The 13117-nt window shown below is 54.6% G+C and overlaps 1 protein-coding gene and 1 long non-coding RNA gene across 4 annotated transcripts in view; one reads left to right on the top strand and one right to left on the bottom strand.

Annotated features, from left to right (window-relative positions):
- Positions 1-13117, top strand: part of Megf6 (multiple EGF like domains 6) — a 103349-nt gene that overhangs the window by 29677 nt on the left and 60555 nt on the right. The gene's annotated exons all lie outside the window — the stretch shown is intronic.
- LOC121135772 lies at positions 6904-8529 on the bottom strand. Its single transcript, XR_005872878.1, has 2 exons — positions 8147-8529; positions 6904-7572 (listed from the first exon to the last, which is right to left on the bottom strand). It is a non-coding gene; the product is annotated as an uncharacterized LOC121135772 (long non-coding RNA).

Raw genomic sequence — 13117 nt, 5'->3', positions numbered from 1 at the left:
TCGTACTGAGCCAGGGGTCCTGGGCTATGAGGTCTGCTTAGGACTCTTCCCAGAGGCTGGAGGCTCTGGCTTCTTCCACCTAGATAGAAGGTACATTTCGCAGAGTGGCCTTGGGAGCTGGCCTTCCTACTCAGACAACAGAGGTCAGCTTGCATCTTGTCCCCACTCTCCCGAGTGAGCAATGGCTGCTCAGAGCCGGCCTCATCTGGGGAGGCAGACTCTAGGGAATCTCCTGATGGCTCATCTCCGGGATTCCTGGGGTGTGTGTGTGTATGTGTCTATTCCCACCCCAGCGGGATAATTAACGAGGTATCTGCAGGGAGCTGGTGGGGGAGCCGGTGGCTGCTTCCCAGATCTGCTCTCAGGTCTCAGCCCCAGGCATTCCGGAGCAAGGCCCTGCCCTCTGCGCCCAGTGGTGCCAGGCCTGTGCGCCGTCGCGAGGATCTAGGCCAGCAGATAGCAGGACAGGTACCGTGGGAGGAGAGGGTTGGCCACCGAGCTGCTGACAGTTGCATAGATGGTTAGCATCCAATCAGGACTGGCTGTGAAAGTGCCGCTGCCCGGGTCATACTTAGGCCAGCGTCTCCGTCTCCAGGCAGCCGGGAACAGTGGGGAGGCTGCTCCTCCATGGTAGGCTCCAGGCTCCCGAATCTGGGAGAGGAGGCCTCTAGTGGCTGCCTCTGGCCACAGGTCTCAGGAGGGAGGCTGCGTCTTGTGCTGGGTGCTGGATTTCAGTTGCACCAGCCTCCAAGGCCCGGATGGAGTGAATGAGCGTAGTGGACCCCAGGCACATTCTGGTTTCCTGGGTAGGTGTGGTCACCCAGGACCGGGATCCTCCAGGCTCCTGAGGAACTGCAGTGTGCCTGTTACATGCTAGCCCGGAGGCCCCGAGGGCAGAGAGGCCTACAAGTCCAGTCATTCAATTTAACTGGACATTTCAGAAAATGATAGACGGCGGGGTACCACTGTGCTGAGCCCTACCTTGGAAATCATGCAGTACCCATTTGGCAACTCTGGGCCAAGCATCTTCCCTCAGCCCAGGCCCCAGGTTCCTGGTCTCATTCCCTCAGGCCCAGCCTATACCTTCTCGACTTGGCTTTTTCCTCTAGACTCTCTTGGAAGGCCTGACTCACCCAGCAGTCTATGTGTCTGCTCCTCAAGGACTATTCCAAAATGCTGCCAAGGAGCCTTGCGCTCGAGGAAAAGGGAAGGGTGTGGCTTGGCCTCTGGCTGGGCGGCGAGGATGACATCATCTCCTCTCTACCCCCGATGTGTTTGGAGACGGCACCCCAGGATAGCTGCTTCCTCACATGGAGAGGAAGTGGCTACATGTCCCAGGATCACCTCCCTTTGTGTCCGGGCTATCTTGGAACGTGCACGGGGCAGGCAAGTGCCTTGGTTTTTGCCTGGGTCCTCTGGGCCTGCAGTCCACCCAGTAAAAGGACCAGACGCAGGTCGGTGGTCCACCGAGCTGTTCTGCCTTCCTGGTGAGCTGTCTACCAACCACGGGGCTTGCAGCTATGTCCGCTTGCAAGCTGCGGCGCCTGCCCCTCAGGCTCGATCCAGGCCACGGCTGTGAGCGCCTCCTCACGCTGTAGTGTCCCTGCTGACCAGCTGTGGGCCCTTGAGAGCCTTCATGTGTATACCCTGGCTGGCGCGTCCACTCCAGCCCCCTGTGGGCTGCGTTGCTCCCAGGTGGTATCCGAATATCCCTCGGGGATGAGAGCCCATGAAGATGGCTGGGTACAGCGAAGGAAGGCGCCACGGACAGCATGCGGCACTAGAGAGGACCGTCCTTACACGGTACCAGAACCCATGTGACCCCCAGACCCACAGAAGCCTCTCTGCGGCTCCCGTGGAGGAGAGAGACCCTCACGGGGCTCAGTCCAGACTGCCCCTCCGTGGAGTTCTCTGTGTGTATGATCTCCCCTTGGGTGCCCCTATGAAAACAGGGGGCCGGGCGTTGGTGGCGCACGCCTTTAATCCCAGCACTCGGGAGGTAGAGGCAGGCGGATCTCTGTGAGTTCGAGGCCAGCCTGGTCTACAGAGTGAGTTCCAGGACAGCCTCCAAAACAATACAGAGAAACCCTGCCTCGAAAAACGAGGAAAGAAAAGAAAAGAAAAGAGGGACAGGGTCCCAGGCATTCTGCGGTGCCCGGGGACAGGTGAGTTTTCTGTAAGATGCCCTCCTCTCACTCTGTAGATGGGGAAGCCGGCATTTACAGAGGCGATGCCCAGGCACTGAGCTCTTCAGGGGACGTCGGTGTGGCTGTCACCCTGTACCTGGGGACGTGTTCAGGGCTGAGCTGGCGGCTTGCTCGATTGAGTTGTGGGGCTGGTATGGGGCAGGGGCAGGGCCTAGGCAGACAGGCTCTGCTGTGCTTATAGCCCCTGCATTCTCCTGATCCCCCACATGCATCTAAGGTCATCTGTATTCTGTGTGTGGGGAAAGTGCTTAGCTCAGGGTAGGAACTTCCCCCGCCTCTTGGCCCGTCTCCTCGCCAGGCTTCAGACCAGAGCTCTGTCGGGTCCTGAGGATTTGACCTGGCCCCGACCGGATGCTGTTTGCTGTAAGCCACACCTACAGGGATACAGGATGAAGAATTTGGTGGGCAGGGAGAGAGGCCAGGGAAGACATCACTACAGACCCACAGCTAGACAGTGGCCTTGATCGCGGTTGCGTGGGGCCATGTGTGGCGACACCGGGGACGAGGAGGGCTGCCCTATGGGGAGCAGGGATAGCTGGTTGGGTCCCTGCGACCACACGAGGGGGAGACAAAGGAATTCTTTCTTGTCACTGTGTCCAGCGGGCCGCCCCTGAAGACCGCTCTCCAAGGGTCCTGGTTAGTGTGGTTCCCGTGGCCTGGGTGCTCGAGGTGGACAGCCTCATGGTGGATCTTGGGGCTTGCTCTCCTGTGGTTGTCCTGGTTGATGCCATCTGTGCCTCTGGAGGAGGGGCCTAGAACTTACAGTCCCAACTATGCCTGCCCTGCCTAGGGTTGCTGGCCCCTCCTTGTTCCTTGCTGTCAGAACTGGGGCGACCATCTTTCCATCTCTTCCAGACCTTCCCCTGGGTGGCAGGGAATGTTGATAGAGGAGCCATCAGAGAGCTGGGTCCGGCACTGGGCAGATTTGGAGGTTCACAGATCTCATCCTGGAAGAGCTCAGGGTACCCACTGGCTTTGGTGCCTTGTGTTCAGGGCGGTGCACTCGTGCCCCCTGGTGGTGATAAGAGGCCAGTGCAGGCTGTGGCTGCCTAGGATTTAGGGTCATTGGTATGACCTAAAAACAGTCACGACAGGCAGAGTGGGCTGAGGGTCTGTGCCCCGTCGGGCTTCATTCCTGCGTTTCCCACCTACACACCATCTTCCCAGGGAGAAATGGCAAGGCGCTCACACACACAGACATACAGAGACGGACACACACCACCTACACCACACTACACACACACACACACCACACCACACCACACATACATCCACATACCATCCACACACCACATCACACACCACACCACACACACCCACACACCACACATTACATCGCACACTACACACACCACAACCACACACACACACACACCCACACACACACCACACACCATATACGCATACCACACACCACACACACAATACTCACATGCACCACATACACACACACCACGTATATACACACAATACACACACCACACACACAACACATACACACAGCACACACACCACACACCCACACCACACACCCACATACACACACACCACATACATACACATACAACACACACACACCACACACACACATACACACACACCACACACACACCACACACACATACACACACACCACACACCACACACACACACACACACCACACACCACACACACACATACACACACACACACTCCCTCAGGCAATCTGTTACTGGATCTCACCAGGGTTTGGCCACCCAGGCCAGCCTAAGCCCTTTCTTCTGCAGACTGCATCACGATATTTGAAATATTTGAAATAATGGTGGAGAGATGTTTGGACACTGGAGGCGAGGCAGAGGTGTGGCTGGGAGGTCTGGGGTGGGGGGGTGACACGGCACGGACTTGGGTGGGTCCAGGGTGACACTGTCAGTCTGTGCAGGTGGCAGTTGTGGTGGGGAGGGGCTGATCATAGGTCTGTGAACCCTGTTAGGATTAGAGTGTAAAGCGCTTGTTTTGAGGTCTCCCTCCAGTTATGGGAGGCCAAGAGTCGGGGAGCAGACAGTCTGGGGAGGAGGAGGTAGAGTTATCCGGGAAGATGGCAGCTGGGGTTAGGCTTGTCTGTAGAGAAGTAGAACCCAGTGTGATTGATGGGGGCAGGGGAAGTAGGTTCCCATGAGTGATGGGGTCCTGGGTGAGGGGAGGCTTCTTGGAGGCTCTTGGAAACTTTCTTTTTTCTTTTTTTGTTTTCTTAAGACACGGTTTCTCTGTATTGTTTTGGAGGCTGTCCTGGCACTCGCTCTGTAGACCAGGCTGGCCTCGAACTCACAGAGATCCGCCTGCCTCTGCCTCCCGAGTGCTGGGATTAAAGGTATGCGCCACCAACACCCGGCTGGAAACTTTCTTGAACCAGGGAGAGGTGGGGAAGGAATAGGCTAGTTGGGGACATGAGAATGGGTAAATTGGGGAAGTACCCTGGAGAAGAAGACTCAAGCCTTCAGGGTGCTGGACACAGGGTGGGCAGGGCCACAGCCTTCCCTGCACAGAGGCAGTACAGCCCGAGCCTGCTCTGTCTCCAGGTTGCCTTTTGAAGAATGGACAGCCCTCACTTTCCCAACCATTCTCCATCTTAGTATTTCCCTCCTGCATTTTACTGTGTGGTGTGTGTGTGTGTGTGTGTGTGTGTGTGTGTGTGTGTGTATCTGTGTGTATGTGTATGTATGTCTATGTGTGTGTGTATCTGTGTGTATGTGTATGTATGTCTATATGTGTGTGTGTCTGTCTATGCGTATCTGAGTGTATGTGTCTATCTGTGTCTCTTTCTCGTATCTGTGTGTATGTGTATGTATGTCTATGTGTGTGTGTATCTGTGTGTATGTGTATGTATGTCTATGTGTGTGTGTGTCTGTGTGTCTTTGTGTGTGTGTGTCTGTCTATGCGTATCTGAGTGTATGTGTCTATCTGTGTCTCTCGTATCTGTGTGTATGTGTATGTATGTCTATGTGTGTGTGTATCTGTGTGTATGTGTATGTATGTCTATGTGTGTGTGTGTCTGTGTGTGTGTGTATCTGTGTGTATGTGTGTGTATGTCTATGTGTGTGTATCTGTGTGTATGTGTATGTATGTCTATGTGTGTGTGTCTGTGTGTCTTTGTGTGTGTGTGTGTCTGTCTATGCGTATCTGAGTGTATGTGTCTATCTGTGTCTCTCGTATCTGTGTGTATGTGTATGTATGTCTATGTGTGTGTGTATCTGTGTGTATGTGTATGTATGTCTATGTGTGTGTGTGTCTGTGTGTGTGTGTATCTGTGTGTATGTGTATGTATGTCTATGTGTGTGTGTATCTGTGTGTATGTGTATGTATGTCTATGTGTGTGTGTATCTGTGTGTGTGTCTGTGTGTCTATGTGTGTGTGTGTCTGTGTGTGTGTGTGTATCTGTGTGTATGTGTATGTATGTCTATATGTGTGTGTCTGTCTATGCGTATCTGAGTGTATGTGTCTATCTGTGTCTCTTTCTCGTATCTGTGTGTATGTGTATGTATGTCTATGTGTGTGTGTATCTGTGTGTATGTGTATGTATGTCTATGTGTGTGTGTGTCTGTGTGTCTTTGTGTGTGTGTGTCTGTCTATGCGTATCTGAGTGTATGTGTCTATCTGTGTCTCTTTCTCGTATCTGTGTGTATGTGTATGTATGTCTATGTGTGTGTGTATCTGTGTGTATGTGTATGTATGTCTATGTGTGTGTGTGTCTGTGTGTGTGTGTGTATCTGTGTGTATGTGTATGTATGTCTATGTGTGTGTGTATCTGTGTGTATGTGTATGTATGTCTATGTGTGTGTGTATCTGTGTGTATGTGTATGTATGTCTATGTGTGTGTGTCTGTGTGTCTTTGTGTGTGTGTGTGTCTGTCTATGCGTATCTGAGTGTATGTGTCTATCTGTGTCTCTTTCTCGTATCTGTGTGTATGTGTATGTATGTCTATGTGTGTGTGTATCTGTGTGTATGTGTATGTGTGTCTATGTGTGTGTGTGTCTGTGTGTGTGTATCTGTGTGTATGTGTGTGTATGTCTATGTGTGTGTGTATCTGTGTGTATGTGTATGTATGTCTATGTGTGTGTGTGTCTGTGTGTGTGTGTGTATCTGTGTGTATGTGTGTGTATGTCTATGTGTATGTGTATGTATGTCTGTGTGTGTGTGTGTCTGTCTATGCGTATCTGAGTGTATGTGTCTATCTGTGTCTCTTTCTCTGTGTGTGCCATGTGTCTGTTTCTGTGTGTCTTTGTGTGTATGTGTCAGTGTGTGTGTATTGTAAGTTGAGTTCCTGAAGGTTCAACCTTGACTTTGTAAATCTTCCTCTGTGAATATAGTGGAGACCTTATTCATTAAGTCAGGATCTCTTGGTGGAAACCGGAACTCACCAGTACGGCCTGTCTGTCTAGCCAGCTCACTCTAGGATAGCCCCCACCTCTGTCTTCAGAGTGCTGGAATCACAGATGGGCTGCTATGGGTGCTGGGGATTTGAACTCCCCTCCTCACATTTGCACAGCAGCACCTTACTCCCCGGCCTGAGTAATTCTAACACCTGAGCATTGACATCACCGCTCCTTGGCAGGGCGCCCTGCGGTGTGATGTTTGCAGAACCTAGGCCCAAACCAGATCCTGTGTGGACTGAAACCCAAGTCCAATCTCCCTGCCTGCCGCAAGAATTCTCCCAACAGGTGTTTGTTGGCCTTTACTGTGCTCCGGGCTGTACTTCAGTTCTGAGATGGTGGCCTGTTCCTGTACGCAGCAGGAAGGCAGATGGGACAGAGACACTCACAGAGACACATGGCCAGTCTAGGGCCAGTACTGGAGGTCAGGACTAGTCCACAGGCAGGGAGACTAAGAAAGGTGTGGTCATACCAGATGAGGGTGAGCAGAAGTCCTTCACAGGGTAGGCTTCCCCAGTAGGCATGGGTGGCCTCTCTGGAGAGGTTTTCAGCTAAGTCCTGGTCTCCTGGGCTAGCCGGTGCCCCTTTCTAGAGCAAGTGCACGGAGGAGCTGCAGATCTGGCCATCCGTGCTGGACGGGGCAAGTCGGATGCTGGCCAGAGAATCATGTGTGCCGCGTTCCCTTATAAACCGGGACAGTGTGAGCAGACGGCTGGCCAGCTCTGGCTAAGGCTGACACCCAAGGTGGGTTCCCAGCCAGGCCCAGCCCCATCCCTGGCAGGGCGCTGAGCTCTGCCGGAGAGAGCCGTAGGAAAGTGAAGAGATCCCCCAGATCCTCCGGTTCTCGGCCCAGAAACTGAGCAGGAGGCAAAGCTGGTCGTAGCCGGTCATCCAGACCATGGGGGGAAACATGGGTTGAGATCTTCCGAGACCCTGGGAGAACCAGCAGTCAGTGTCCCTGGCAGAATGACAAAGGGAGATTGGGACGGACAGTGAGGTAGAGACAGAGGCACGTGCAAGCAAAAGGCTCCCACATGCCTGTCCCCCAGTTTGCTGCTAGCTTAGTCCTGCTTGGCTCTGATCCCCCTGCTGCAGTCCTCCCTCCTGGCAGAGAAACGAGAGGTTCGGAGTCATGGCCGTGGCGGCGAGCGAAGACCTGGACATTTGGGGGATCTGAGGAATGTTCTTGGCGTCTTCTGAGCTTTTTACATTTTGTCTTGTTTTCTGGGAAACAAATGGAAAAGAAAAAAAAAAAACAACCAAAGCCCATTCCTACAGTTTTGGAGGCTGATGTGTATAAACTGTTTGAACCTGGCAGAGCTTAGAGAGAGAGGGACAGGAGGACTTGCTGCGGAGGCCTGTGTACCCCCCAAGTTTTGGCCATGGTTCTGCAGCCTCTTCAGCGGTCCGGGATAGCCCCAGACACTTAAGGAGAACTTTCCATCCCATGCATCTAACTCGGAATCTAGATGTACCATCCCGCAGCGCTGTGGAGCCCAGAGTCATCTCTGAGTGGGCATTGTGTCACCTACCTGTGGGCTGTCTGCACGAAGAGCCTCTTGCTGGTGCCGGGTGGCTTTTGGCTGTGGTGGCGGTTCCCCACTGCCTGGGTTCAAGTGCTGGGATTGCCGAGTCCTGGAGCTAGAGGCAGAAGGAAGCAGGAGTCTCCCTGTCCTGTCTGGGTGGCTCCACTTCCTGAGCAGCCTCAGTGATGGCCCGCCCTGTCACCCGTGTGTCTGACTTGTCATGATGTCTTTCCCTGTCATTCATCTTGGGCCTCAGCTGTCAGGCTCCGTCAGAGTGCAGCGTGGTCCTCCCTCCATTGTCCTCCATGTTCCTGGCTAGAGCCAGTGGTGGTCTCCACTGCACAGAACCTTACTGTGCCCATAAAGATTGTGTCTCCCGCTGGGCAAGGCCTCCCTTGTAGCAGCCTCTGCCTGGTCTAAGGGTGGAGCAGGAAGCCTGGGGCTTTGCCCTGCCTTCCAGAGATCCTGGAACTGTGGATGGGTGTGGGCCTGGGGGCACTGGGGCCCAGGGAGGGAGGACATCTGTGTGGGAGCCCCCCCCGTCTCAACCAGAGCTGCTATTGGCCAGCTGCTCCTGTAGCCACCTTAGCGGGAGGGCCTGTGACTTTCCTAAAGAGGTCGCCCAGTGACCTTGAATGTTCAGCCAGGTGAGGGAGGCCTTTTAGGCTGTTTCTTGACCACCATGTCTTGTCTTCAAGTTGCCCTGGAGACCATGGGTGTATGTAGGGGGGTGAGAGATTGTGTGTGTGTGTGTGTGTTGGCTCCCAGCCTTCCCTCCATCTCCAGCTTCCTGTTGGAGAATATCATGGAAAGCCCAGCTCATCAGCTGTGCATGGTTCTCTGAAGTGAACGGATCAGGGCTGGCGGCACACTTGTGCTTCCAACTTCTGGCATTCTGGAAGGGGAAGAAGTTAGAAAGCCAGAGCTTGGGTAAGTGATGACCTGAGTTCCATAGCCGGGTGCCGCATAGTGGAAGGAGAGACCGGAGTCCCACACGCCGTCCTCTGACTTCACGTGAGCACTGTGGCATGAGTGCTCACACCACATACATGACTTCCATGTGAGCACTGTGAGCGTGAATTCCCACACACATCCATGACTTTACATGAGCGCTGTGGCATGAATGCCCTTACATACATGACTTCCACGTGAGCACTCACATACATACATGACCTCACGTGATCACTGTGGCATGAGCTCTCACATGCCAACACGCACATGGAATAAATGAACAAGATGTGATATGAAAAGTCGGAACTCTAGGGACCAGGGAGAAAGGGGTAGGAGACAGGAGATATGGAGGGCAGTGGAAATACCTGTGCCACCTCAGAGGATCTGTGTCCCTGTACCTGCTCAAACCCCTGGAAGGTGCAGCATCCTGATACAGACCATGAACTCGGGGGTAGCAGTGGCATGGTTTCTTTCTACACAGTGCACCTCCAACATCATGTGAATGAGGAAGGAATCCAGCTGGAGAGAGGTGGCTCAGTGGTTAAGGGCACCGACTGCTCCCCCAGAGGACCCAGGTTCAATTCCCAGCACACATAGCAGCTTACAAACTGTAACTCCAATCCCAGGATATCCAACATCCTCATCTGGCTTCCATGGGCACCAGGCACAGTTGTGTTGTACAGACATGCATGCAACTCAACACCCGCACACATAACAATAATAAAAACAATTTTAAAGTCAGGAAAGAATTACGGGTGGCAAGGTAAGAGGACATAGGGGACTCTACATTTTGAAATATTCTATAAACCCCAAACTCTTCCAGAAACAAAAAGGAAAGGAAAGGAAGGAGGGAGGGAGGGAGGGAAGGAAGGAAGGAAGGAAGGACTAAAGCAGAGGATCTCGTTGGAAAATGTAGACAGTGGCCCCACCCATCACAACCGGCGCTCAGGGAAGGGACCCAGTCACTTGGTAGCAACACTTTTCTCATGCAAAAGGGATCTTTGTGATGCCTTTAGATAGCGCACTTTTGCCCGTTTCTGGGAGAGTGGGAAGCACGTACACACACACACACACACACACACACACACACACACACACACACACACACACACACACACACACACACACACACACAGCCGCTCTCCCTGTAGCTGGTGCCCTGTGGTTGGCGCACCTGCCTGAGCTGGTTTCTTCTGAACAACTTCTGCCCCGAGGATGCTCCTCCGGAAGAACTCCCCCCAGTAATGCTGTGCTCTTGGCCCTTCCCTTCGGCCATGCTGCCCATCCCATGATTCTTCTTGGCTTACCCCACCTTGCTCGCCGTGGGGCCAGCCCCCCCCCATGCTTCCCTGGGGGAGGGGTCATGGTACGGATGGCCTCTCACCCTGCTCCTCCTAGTCTGTGCTACCGTGGGCAGGGTCTGGTGGGAATCTGTCTGGAACGTTGTCTGGCTGCCCCAGGCTGCCAGGACTCCTGATCGGAACGGGAGGTAACCACCCAGTAAGGTATGCAGGTGGTGAAAGCCAGGCTTGCAACAACAGTGGCTCTGCTGGGCACCATTCCCGCCTCCCCCCACCCCTGCCACCCCCCCCATCTGAGGGCCAAGGGGCAAGCTCCAGCCCGGAGCAGTAGGCAGAGGCTGCTGAGTGCTGGCTTGTTTATTTCCATTTTTTAAAAGCTGATCCACGCCTAGTGACATCATCAGCTCCCGTGTTACCATTCAGACTAGCACAGACGGGAGATTATGAAGATTTTTTGCCTCATGGTTCTCTGGGGCAGATTCCCTCACTGAGTCCAAGAATCACCCTTCTCCTGGAGCTCTGGAAAGATCACAGCCTGGCCTTCTGTGCCTTCCCAGGGTCTCTTAGACGTCGGTTTGCGGCCCCTTTGTCCCCCGCTCAGACTCAGGGTGCCAATACCTGTCTCTGACCTCTACCTCTTCTCTCTCTCTCCTGCCCCTACTTATAGGACCCCTCAGGGTCACAGCGAACCTCCCACCCCCCACCCCGGGGGGGGGCAACTCCAGCAACTCAGCAACTCCACTTGTCCCAGCAGCTCAACCCCATCTTGCTGATGGAGCATCGTATGCTTACAGGCCCTAGGGGCGGGAGGCGTGCGTGCCCGGTGGGGTGGGGGGTGGGGTACAGTATTGCAGCAACTGAACTTTGGAAAGCAGAGCAGGAGAGCGATTGCAGCCCAGCACTTAAAACTCCTTGCCTGCCGGAGGCCATCATTTGTGTGCGGGTGACACACCCAAGCACTCCCTCGTGCAAGATGAAGGCTGGCGTGGCCAGAGTGGTCCTCAAGCCCTTGCCCGAGTGTCTCTTGCTGGACCCACAGGCCGTTCTGGGGCCCTAAGGGCTGCCCTTCCTGGGCTCTCGCTGTCAGAGCAGGCGAGAGGCTAGGGTGGGACAGCGCGGGGCGGAGGGGCTTCAGGCTGCTCTGCTTCGCAGGGACCTCCCCAACCCCACCCCTGTGTGAGCGCCGGCCCCTGGGGTGGGGTGGTGGGTGGGTGGGGAGGTAGCAGAACGCTGAGTCCCACCCTGTGGATTCTCAGATGTAGCGGTTACTGTCTGTGCTTCATGAAACCAGAGCGAGACTTCCTGCCTCCAGGCGAGTTCAGGGGTCTCTTTGGGTCAAGGTTATGGGCCTTACCCAGGTCTCTTGGTTGGATGGGATGGGGCCACGCTGACCCCTCCCCTGCCAGAATTGGAAAAGCAGAGCTTGGACTCTTTAGCCCTGTAGATGCAACTCACATCTGTGTCTAGGTCACCCAGTGACAGGTTGGGTCTGGCCTGCCTTGGAGAGAGAGGGGCCACTGCTGGCTAAGGCTTTGGTCTCGTTCTAGGGTTGTAGAGCTATAGTGGTGCCAACTGCAGACCTGGAGTGGATGGGCCAAACTCTTTGCCCGGGACGGCAGCCGGGGGGGGGGGGGGGGGTAAGGGACAGTTTTTGAGCCGGGTGTCCTGTGAGCAATGTGTGTACACACTTGTGACAACTGTCTTCTTGACAGAGGCACAGGGAGGTTCATCCTGCCCCCGGTCAAGCCATTCTGCAGACAACTCCCCTGAGAGTCACGCAGCATAGCCTTGGCTGTGACCCCCCCCTACCCCCAGGGAGAGCTGTGGTGTAGGCCACTGTGTCGGGGCCCATGTAATGTTTTGCTACGATAAGCCGTGGTCTTCAGTATTAACTGGAAGCCTCTCTGATATGACCAGATGTCTCTGTCTCATCTTTTAACACCGTTGGAGAGGTAGCCTACCCTGCATCCATACACCTCCACTCAGGGTCGGACCTGGGGCTGCCCGGCTGGTTCCGATCGCAGCCCCAAAGATACCAGTCCATGATAAATGGCCCCCTACAACGTGGGTCTAATACAGACCGGACGCAGCAGCACCACGGCAGGTGTCTGACCCGAGAGCCAGTGTCCTGAGAAGAAGGTTCTAGTCTGCCCTGTGGAGGTCGCAACATCTTTCCTCAGGGACTCAGCTCCTGGGGCCTCCCAGAGTTCCCAGCTTCTCCTATAACCAGTATGAAGACCATAGTCTTGGTTCTGACCGTTTTGGGCCTGGGTTAGGTAGGACCCTGGGACTGTGGCGGCTCCTGAATTTGTTCTGCGTAGATTTCCTCCAGTGGTCCGTCTAGGTCTTCTCGATGTGTGTTCCTTGCATCTAAGGTGAGAGAAGAAAGACCCACAGAGGTTCACCGTAGTCCTCCTGCAGCCTGCAGGTCAAGCCAGCTCAGAACTCTTGCCCACGGGACCCCTGCCCAGCTTCCGAGCCTCTCCGCCAAAGCACCATCAGGTGTGACGTGCCCAGGGTTCAGGAGCACACCTGGGCCGGCATGTGTGGGTGTTTGGGTGTCCAGGACTGTGAGCCCTGCCCAGCTCTGACCTTCATGTGGGTACAGGCAAAGTTGGCCTTGGCTCCAGGGAACCCCAGTGGCTGCTTCCTACAGATCCTGGGAGCAGATTGGGGACATTCTGAGTGGTGTCTTGGTGGCTACCCAAATGGGTGGGTGATCCCT

Source organism: Mesocricetus auratus, unplaced genomic scaffold (genome assembly GCF_017639785.1).
Source record: "Mesocricetus auratus isolate SY011 unplaced genomic scaffold, BCM_Maur_2.0 Super-Scaffold_100042, whole genome shotgun sequence".
Classification (NCBI taxonomy): Eukaryota; Metazoa; Chordata; class Mammalia; order Rodentia; family Cricetidae; genus Mesocricetus; species Mesocricetus auratus.
This window is presented reverse-complemented; position numbering and strand designations above follow the sequence as displayed.